This window comes from Sparus aurata, chromosome 6 (genome assembly GCF_900880675.1).
Source record: "Sparus aurata chromosome 6, fSpaAur1.1, whole genome shotgun sequence".
Taxonomy (NCBI): domain Eukaryota; kingdom Metazoa; phylum Chordata; class Actinopteri; order Spariformes; family Sparidae; genus Sparus; species Sparus aurata.
The window spans coordinates 25405368-25415394 of record NC_044192.1 but is presented as its reverse complement, the minus strand read 5'-3'; positions in this window follow the sequence as shown (position 1 = coordinate 25415394).

Genomic DNA, 10027 nt, shown 5'->3' with positions numbered 1-10027 from the left:
GTATAAAACAGGTGTGGTATCGCTCAGACCTGGCAATGATGCCACAGTCATCAAAATCTGATTGTATCAGTAGTTCTGAATATGTAGCTGTTCTAACATTCACCTTCACATGACGCAGACGTGGGTAGACATGGGTGTATGTTGAGCTGTCCAAGGCCGACAGGGTGAAATCAATGTGGGCTCAGAGAAAAGACAAGTGAACTTTAGCCAGAGTTCCATTTTTTCGACAAACATCAGAAAAGTACTTTCCGCTATCTCCATCTCAGGTATCAGATACAAATCACATAGACATTCCACATGTTGGGCCTCACCCCACATGGCTCAAACAAAGAGAAGGCCTGTAAGGAAAATCAAAAGCCTAACTACTAGGGCCTTATCAACTTGAGGAAGTTAAGAACAAAGGAACTGAACCAATGCCCAAAATGTGTGAAGAACTGTAACTCAAGGTATGACCCACCCCCAAAACTTTCACTTGGTCCCTATTGGATTAAAGTGGCCGCAGGCCATGAAACTCTGCCAGGATGACCATGATGTCACCCAGAGTTTAAAGGTCAGGAGCCCTTCTGCACGTAGCATTCCCAGGGTAACGTGATGCTGTGAAGAGTCTACGGTATCATTCTGCAGTCACGGGAAGTGTGTACTTTGAGAAACTTGTTTCTTTGCTTGGCCTAGACTTCAGTTCTTTCCTCACTGGATGAGACAGAGACTGTTTTTGTTTTACTTTCATTTTTGTTGGAATATTCTTTATTATTGTTTTGGATCCATAGAGGAACACTGCTCAACCCAGTCGTTCCTCACCGCCTGCAGAAGGAAGAAATTATCTTCAGAAGGAGACGGAACCACCAATGTCCGGTCCTTCCATCTGATCGATCCTGCTGTGGGATAGCAGTCTGCCTTCATCAGCTGTTAGGACGCTACAGCTGATCCCGTGCTTGCATCCAAAACGAGTTGGAGGTTCATGTCGGACGGGACACACGTTAGTCGCAACGAGCAACCTGAGTAAGAGGCTACTGTTTGGGCAGAAACAGATAGTATATAGCGTGTTTTTGTTGTGTTTATATTTGTTGTGAAGGGACCGCGAGTCTTACGTATGGTTTACTGTACTGTGTGCTAACTATGTTATTACGCTCACAAGGAGCTCATTCAAGGTGATCCAGCTTGTGTAGTCTTGCCGCCGTGTGTGATCACAGTACGTCGTATTCTGGCTCAATCAGCGGACGATAAACGAACCTCGATTCGCTTGCCGGCCACTGGTTTGAGGGAGAGACAGCCGCTGTGTACCACATGGTCATTGTGTTGTTGTCTGCTAAGCGCTCACTTAGCTTCTTTCCTTTTACTAACTCACACACCCGCACACACACACTTACATAGGCATCCCGGAGAATATACACACGTAATCTTATGAGCGATATAACATAAGACACGTGATTTATATTCCCTTTATTGACTTCAGAGGCAGCATAACCCTTGCCTTTGTTCAAAATTTGCGTGCACGCAAGCTTTAATAAACACTGTTGATTATAACTGAGCAGTGTCTGCAATCATTTTGCACAGTCCCATATTATAATAACAGCTGGTTGAGATGGTTAGTGCTCGGATTTACTATTGATATTTTCATAATATTGACAATTTGATTAAATTCAGGCTTTGAGATTAATAGTATATCATTTGATTGTTGATCCCTGACTTCAGGTGTTCATTAATGAATCATAGTAACCTAAGTTTCATTAATCAGCCATGATAATTTAATTAATTAATAACAACATTTTGATTAATAATCAGTAATCAATTTCGATTCCCAACACACACATTTCTCAAACTTTTAAAACGAAATTCTCTTTTAATATGTTATAATTCCTGCATGTTTAATGGGCTCAGTTTTCCTATTTAAGTAAGGAATAGACTGACATACTTTTCATGTGATGTAGGAAGACGGCTCAGCTGATTTCCTTTAGGTGAGGATGTAACATATATGGGAAGAAAATGATGATATGATACTCTACAGAGAGGTATAATCCCATCAGATTTGCTACGGCGCCTGCACACGCATTCGTTTCTGCTTGGGTGTGTAATTAATTATTATCAAAGGGAAGAGAGCCATTTATCCTGCTGACTTTGATCCATCTGTGCGAGAGGCTTGACATGTGGAGCTCACAGCATGCATTTTAGATTTTCTGGTATGATAAGAAAATGATGAGCACAAAAATTAAAGTTTGAACACATTTAAGCTGTTATTCTTGATAACCCTGGGTTATGTATGAGTTCTATCAGAGTCATGTAGGGCCCTAATATTAATCTGTTTACTACGATTTCATTTTGTCTGACACACCTGCTGTGTTCTGCAACACTGGAAAATGATTTGTTCGGGGGTTTAGACGTTTGAGATGTATGCAGCTAAAAGCCCGCTGCCTCCACATATGGGCATGAACAGATAGCTCCATTTGACGAGAAATCAATTCACTGCTACAAAAGAAAACCAGTTAACCTCAGAGGTTTTTGAGGAGCCCCTACAATTTTCCCTGTGTGCCTGGTCCAAAAGAGGCTGTTTATTTTCCTTTCGGCCTGTGCGGCTGTCTGCTGCTTTCCTGTGGGTGTCAACCAGGCTCTCCGGCCCAGAGGACCGAGGGTGAAATTGAAGCTGATGTATGCAGACGCGAGTCCCTAAGACGGACACAACACCTGCATTGTAGCTCTGAGCTCAGCACCTCCACAGCACTAACTGCCTCAGACAACCCCAGCCAGAAATGAGGCGTTTATGTGTGTGTGTGTGTGTGTGTGTGTTTGTGTGTGTGTGTGTGTGTGTGTGTGTGTGTTTGTGTGTGTGTGTGATGGAGATGATGGTTATACAGCGCAGGGCCTGTTAAAATATAAAATGAAGGGAGCGAACTGGGAGTGTGACTCAACCAGGGAGAGGATTTCAAAGTGGACAGCTTCCACAGAAGCTTCATGACATCCATTATTTATTGAGCTCTCTTTGACACATTCAGCCGCTTCTTTTACCTGCTGCTTCTAGAAAGCAGTCTGATCAAATTGATGCAATCACCAGAAAACGTTGTTTTTAACATGACAAAGAATTTAATGCTGTTGTACAAGTCACTGGATTTAAAGTTTGTGTTTTCATTGGCAAAATAAAAAAGAATTTTTGTTTATCCTGTACTGCTGTCATGGGAGTTTTCTCCAGGTGTAGTCACTGTTTTACCATGGAGGCCCTTGGCAGAAAATCCCATGAGGCCCCTGCAATGACTGATTTCCATTGTCTATGTATTTCCCAAAGTCACATAAATAAAATAACAGAACGAGTTAGTAATACAACTTTAAGCAGCACTTATCGTGTGAATTCTGAAAATAAAACATTTAGATATTCATACATTTTTAATATTCTCCCTGGACATCCTCCACTGTCAAAAAAGTCTGTTTTCACCAAATGATAAGATTCAACTTAAACTGTGTCATCTTGGCTCGAGTCTATACAGTGCTTGTGTTTGTATTTAGGGTCAATGTAGGCATGTAAAGTTATGTCCATCCAATAAATACATTTTAATAATTGCAACTTGGGTATTATAACAACTTTATTTAGCTAGCTTTTTCTGCAAACCAGAGATAGGTTCAAGGTTGACATGTGTACCAAACGTGGCATGTCATGCCTACAGTATGCTTATTCGCCCCCTGATGCAAAAAGAGATGGAGGGGAAGTTCATTACGTTTTTACAAGCCAATAAGGCTGCCTAACCAGAGCAGGAGTTCAAGTTCTGCCACAAAATATTCTTAAGGGACACCTGGAGACATCTCCATCTGGGTTTTTTGGCTTCAAAACTGGGTGTTTTTTGAAGAGGGCAACGAATATTTCCTGTGTTTTCGGTAACAGAACCAAAAGCCATTTTTCACAGGAATTTGAATAATTTCCATCATTGATTGCAGCGATTAACCAGGTATTTTAAGCCAAACCATGATGCTTTATTAACCCTAACCAGAGCATAAGCACAATGTTGACACAAAAGAATTTCAACCTAAACAAACATAAAGTTGCAACATAAAGAAATGCCCAGTTTGAACTTTTCTGTGGTTTTGCAGATGCGCTTTAGATTTATTCTGTTGACTCAGCTGTAACAAACTATGCTATTGGTGTTGGGTTGCTAGAGTATTATTTGTAAAGTGCTAAGGACTGTGTCAATATGTGAAACATAGGGCTCCAGACCTCTGTTCCCTGCCTATATATCTGATTTGTTATCCAATTTAGGTTTGTCTGGCTAAATTGATTGGGGTTCTATAAAGATCTGGCTAGCTACCTTCATGAAAAATAGCGAAAGAAAAGACGAAGCAAGCTTGAATGAGATCGACTTAGCAAGTTGCCCATGTACTCTGATGCATATTTTGCCAATTTAAAAAGACTGAAGACGACGCGGTGCTCCAGTGCTCTGTTAACAATATCAAATAACAACAGCTCTGAAGTGCTCAGAGATCGCGAGGTTCAGCACTTCATGAATATTAAACTGAGCTCCAAGCTTTGTAAACCATATAACCAGAGCTTTAATGTGCAAGGTGAGGGTTTAGAGTGTGTGCAAAATTGCTTGCTTGCTCAGTCATTTCTGTTTTTCCTGGCTGTTTGGGATCCTTTACACACAACAAAGAGGGATTTCGCTCCAAAAGCATGTAAATCCTAAGGCTTCTCCTCTTCCCTTACTCTCTCTGCGATGGCCAAGCTTTTAAGCGTAAAGATGGTGCAGTTATTTCCTCCCCAAAGCCGAGCTGTTTTGCGAGACAAATATTGGAAAAAAGTTGCCATACTGTGGTAAAGACGTGCAGGGCTTAGAGAAGAGTGTCCCTCCTGGGGTCAAACGGAGGAGAGAGCTGACTTGAGCAGAGTGAGACTGCACCTACCTCATACGGTAGAGCCTCTCTGGACCCTCAGTAATCGCTGTGCATTGACAGTTTGTCAGAGGTGTCACAGGGGGAAACATGTGCTTTCAACACATTCATGTAAGGCATTCTTGTACTAATCCCTGTCGTGAGGCAGCATATATGCATCAGTATCTCCCTGGGCTTTAAGACAGCAGGATGTTCAGCAGTGAAAAACATAAGCATTAATTTGATTTGTAGCTGAAAAATTATCCCACATTTACAGCTGCTGAGCCGGCTGACTGGAAACTATCAGACCTGTCTTATGTGGCACCAACCGATGCAATGTCATTGCCTACACAAGATCCTTCACGAACATTACACTGTGACACTTGTTCTCAACAGGAGGAAAGTATTTTCACACTCCACAGAATTCATCACTTTCCAGTCAGGCAGATCGTTGGCCAGACCCCCCCCCCCCCCCTTTCTACCTGTCATCTCGCTGACCGTTCAGGAAAAATTATATGATAGCGAAAAAACCCTCGCCACCAACTCCTGGTTCACTGGATACGGCTTCGCGCTCCAGTAAATCTTTCCTGTTCATTTCTGGTGCAATTTTAACTGGCTGCCGCGGAGAGAAGCGAAGATGTCAACTAGCATCTTGGCTGCAGCAGGTGCGGCACATTAACCATCTTTCCGTTTACTGCTCCCCCTCCTGAAGCTAATGTAGCTTGACAGTAACATGCACTGAATAAAGATAGAGCAGGGTGTGGTGGTGATATTGATGGTGTTGAAGGTGCAAAAAAAAAAAAAATTTAATTGAGGTCTAATACTTACTACAGTACACATTTCTACTGGTTTGCAGAAAGTGCACATACAATTGAACACAGTGTAGAGTTTTCTTCCACTTAATGAATGGTCTTCATAAGCAAAGACTTAGCAGTCATTATCCTTGTGATAACTTATATAAATGACTCCTCCGTGGGCTCACAGCGCCTGCTACTCGAAGGGTTGCTGGACAAGCAAGATCCATTCTGGCTATTAAACAGTGCAGAGTTAACACAGCCTCATTAGAGACAGCTTTTTGCACAGAGCGCATGAGGTGATGCAATTTTCTCTGCTCTCACTCTTAGCAGCCCTTGGCATTTCAGCACAGTGGGCGCAGATTGCAGTCAACTGCTTTTTAATCTTGTACCAATTTTCATCACTAATGGAGACTCAGTTTTTCTCGAGTCCACTTCAGTTTTCTACGAGCCTGGATAAGTGACCAACCTTTTGATCGGACGGGCGAGAGCATCACTGACACGCAGAGTGGAGCCCTCAGCGTTACCTGAGAACATTCATTGATTCATCGTCTTATTTTAAATCATCACGTCTTCGGTTTACTATGAGCAATGCTTCTAACCAATGAACCTAAAAAGAGCACACTGGTATCTGGTGAACTTCATCAATCATACGATGCAATGGCGTAATTTGACAAGCCTTTTTCTTTATCTTTGTTTTATCTTGTTTGTTGCAAGCCGTACAAGGACCGACTTGTAAAGATGACATGTTGTTGGGGGGTGACAAACTATTTCTTGGCTTTCTTCACAGCCTTTGTGCTCAGCTTCGTACAGAAAGTCATGGTTTGTGGCTTTCAGTTCAGATGTTTCCTGTTTTATTTTGTAGAATTCATCCTCATGTGTCGTGCTATAACTGTCCACTTCCTGCCTTTATCTGTTCTCGCCCTTTTCCACCTGTGCTTCATTTTTACGAAACTTGTGTCAATAACCGTCATTAACAAAATTTATAGACTGAAATAACAAAACACTGCACATCTGTGGTGGCTGAAAACTGTCACATGAAATTAAGACATAGTTTGCAGTTCTACCCACATTACATAGACTGGAGAATTACTGAAAGCAGGCTTGTATGTATTTTCAGGAGCTGCATCTTCCTCAAACCAGGATTAAAGGTAAGATAATAGCTTACAAAAAAAGTGGGCTACAAGAGGAAGCTTAGTTGTCTGAAGACAGTTCTTTCTTGCGAGAAGTCATGTGTTTTGGCTGAGCTGCTGTTAGAGTTGTCGTTCTTTGTGCATATTTGATGACACAAATCCCTTTTTGCAAACAGCTCTGGGATCTCTGATGTCACGCGTGCCCATAGACTTGGAAAACTAAGCTTGTGCTTGAAAACCTCCCCGCGGAGTGACGTTTCATGTCCTGTACCGTAATGCGAGCCCTTCTTTACCACCACTGACACAATGAACTGTTTGCCTTTTTCTAAGCATTCGCTGTATATCGGGTTCATTACAATCCTCTACACACCTGCAAGACACCCTCCTGTTTCAGAAAAGTTAGATAAAGATGTGTTTTAAGGAGCACAATCTGCACTATGGCCCTTTGAAAAAATGCATTGCTTCAACTTTAAAATGATGGGATTTTTTCGGTGTGTAGGCTCCCGTGATATTGTGATTTATTCAGTGATTGGACTCGTCCCGTGTTCATCAGCATTCCCAAAGAGTCATTTGGGGCGCAGAGTCAATCCCTTTTGCATTTGCTCGTGTGTGCAGCTACTTAATTCCGCCACTATACCCTGTTGTCATGACAACACTATTATACATAGCTGTTGCCTTCAAAGGGAAATGAGAGGTTCAACATTTGAGCTTTCACTGTTGCTGAAAGGCATTAGGTAGGCAGCCTGGCAGTGTGAGACCGGTGCAGATTGTGGCAGTGCGTTCAGCAGCTTGTATTTCCTGTCTTGCATGAAATCTTCTCGAAAACTTTCTTTTGAATCTTCAGAGGCAGCATTTGAACATTTATCACGCATACTCCTTATTTTAGAGGAAAATCACAATGCCGAGGAGAAAGAAGGGGCCTCTTTGAAATTGGTCCATATCCAGCAGATACATGCACCCCCCCTCACACACACACACACACACCTCTACACAATAACACACTGCAGAGGACAAGCGTCAGCTCCAGTGGACTGGCTCAGTGTCAGTCTTCTAACAGATGGGTTTTTATTACAGTTTCATGTGCGACGGTGCCAGACTCACCAAATAAACTGGCATGTGCTCCGTACTGCTCCTCTGGCGAATTCATGTGTCTTATGAACAACAAGGGCTCTGGTGTAGTGTGCCAGACTGTAAAAAAGCAGCTTAACAGCAGGGCAGAGAAATGATCGCTACGCTTCCAACTTTGTTGTCATGATAAAACGCAGAACAGGCGCTGGGGTTGTTGTCAGCCAAGCAGTTTTGTTCCAAGTCTGAGCGTTGATGATTTTGTATTTCCTCTCAGAAACTGTGCTGCTCATTTTGATCATTTCACGGCCAGAAAGAGGTTTGTTGAGAAGGTTCGTGCCGTCTTGTAGGTGGAATTTTACATAATACAAGGCGACAAAAGAGACTCATGCATAATAGAGGGCGACATTGTTATGGGGGACAGTGATATGATGCAATCTTTGCTAGGCCTGGTTTATGTTTTCTGTATATGAACACATGGCCATGACAGAGGAGATACTTAAACAGAGAAGTGAAGTATTAGTTCATACTGCTGTCCTTCCTGTCAGTTTTGTATCTGTCCACTGTCCCAAAAACAGAACTCCCCTTTACAAACCTATGCTGAGCTGTTGACCATCAATGTTTCATGTTGAAGTTACTGAAAAGTTATCAAATGTATATAGACAAAGTTTTAACTGCCCCCTTACTTTTGCCTTGCTAGTCATGCTTAGTGTGGTTTATTTGCAGCGTGCAATGATTATAATGCCAATGTTATGCCTGTCCTTTTAGCTGTTGACCATCAATGTTGGCGGCTGTCGCAGTTAAATTTTATTAGCTGTAGCTAGCTAGCTAACTAATAATAGCTAGCAGTTAATTAACTGGTTCAAAAGGCAGTCTGGCTGACTTTAATCTCTCCACCCAACTCAATATTAATGGGATATTCCGGTGTATATTTAGTCCATGGTCTAACATACTGTGACAGTAAGAGCCCCCCTCTAGAGATCAAGTTTTCCAAACGCTAGCTTATGTAGTTTTAGCAACCTCAGAAAAGACTGCACAATAACAATACACTGCAGTCTATGCCTCCACCTTGAAACCGCCATCAAAAAAGCCACTCAAGGCCACGAATGATGCTCAGAACAGCACCAAACTTCAGCAACAGTACAAATAGGGTCCCAACACGTAGTTGGAGGCATCAAACATCTGCTAGCTTTGCCGGATTTCTATTGAAAAGACAACACAACTCACCACACCCCTGCTGCAGCTTGCTCGTTGTGGGGAAGCCCTGGTTGGAGGCATAGACGGCAGTGTATTGTTATCGTGCGGTCTTTTCTGAGGTTGCTAAAACTACATAAGCTAGCGGTCGGAAAACTTGATCTCTCAGGGGGGGGTCTTACTCTGTGTCACGGTGTGTTAGACCATGGATTAAACTTGTGTCAGAATATCCCTTCAAGCAAGAATCCTGGGAAAAAAAGTAGCATAAGGGTTATGTTTTCAAGCAGCCCTTGTTTTCACTACATCAGTGAAAGTCAAAGTGACATCTCTGGTAAACTAACACAGCCAAATGTTGACACGGTTGCTGGAGTGTAAAACCTTCTCCAGGTCCATTAATGAGCGCGACAGAGCTGCTAATTCAGAAAGTATATACAACCGGCTTCGCCACAATGAGGAAACACAACATGGATGTGCTAGTTGTGAACGGGGCTTTGTTCAATTTGATATTAGAATTCTTTTAAACAAAGACTAACTCCTAACCCCACAAACTAACTGTGCTAGTTAGGCTAATGACAAGCTTCATGGAAGTAGCTGGTCATGCTAACGTTTGCAACTTAAATAAGAGAAGAAAAACACACACTTTTCCTAAAAGTCTAAAAGTAGCCCCACCGACACAAGTAGGCTGTCTTACCCTTCGCCAATCTTATGTTCCTACTACGAGCAACAAAGTTACAAATCATGCTACACTGTCACCAGGTCGCCATTTAAGTTGAGGCCAGATTAACATTTGGGGTGTCAGTTTGTAGCTTTGGATTGCTGGCTTCCATTGAAATTAACTTGTGGCCTGTTGGCTTTTGTTACCCGGCTCACAGTGGGTGCCTGTTGTGACACTTGCAGAAAGTTACACCACACGGGGGAAGTTCATCCATGCTCTGAGAGGAGCATGGCAGTCTGCATTTCTGTGGGCCCACAATTGCTCCTTCGGAGGCTCTGTAG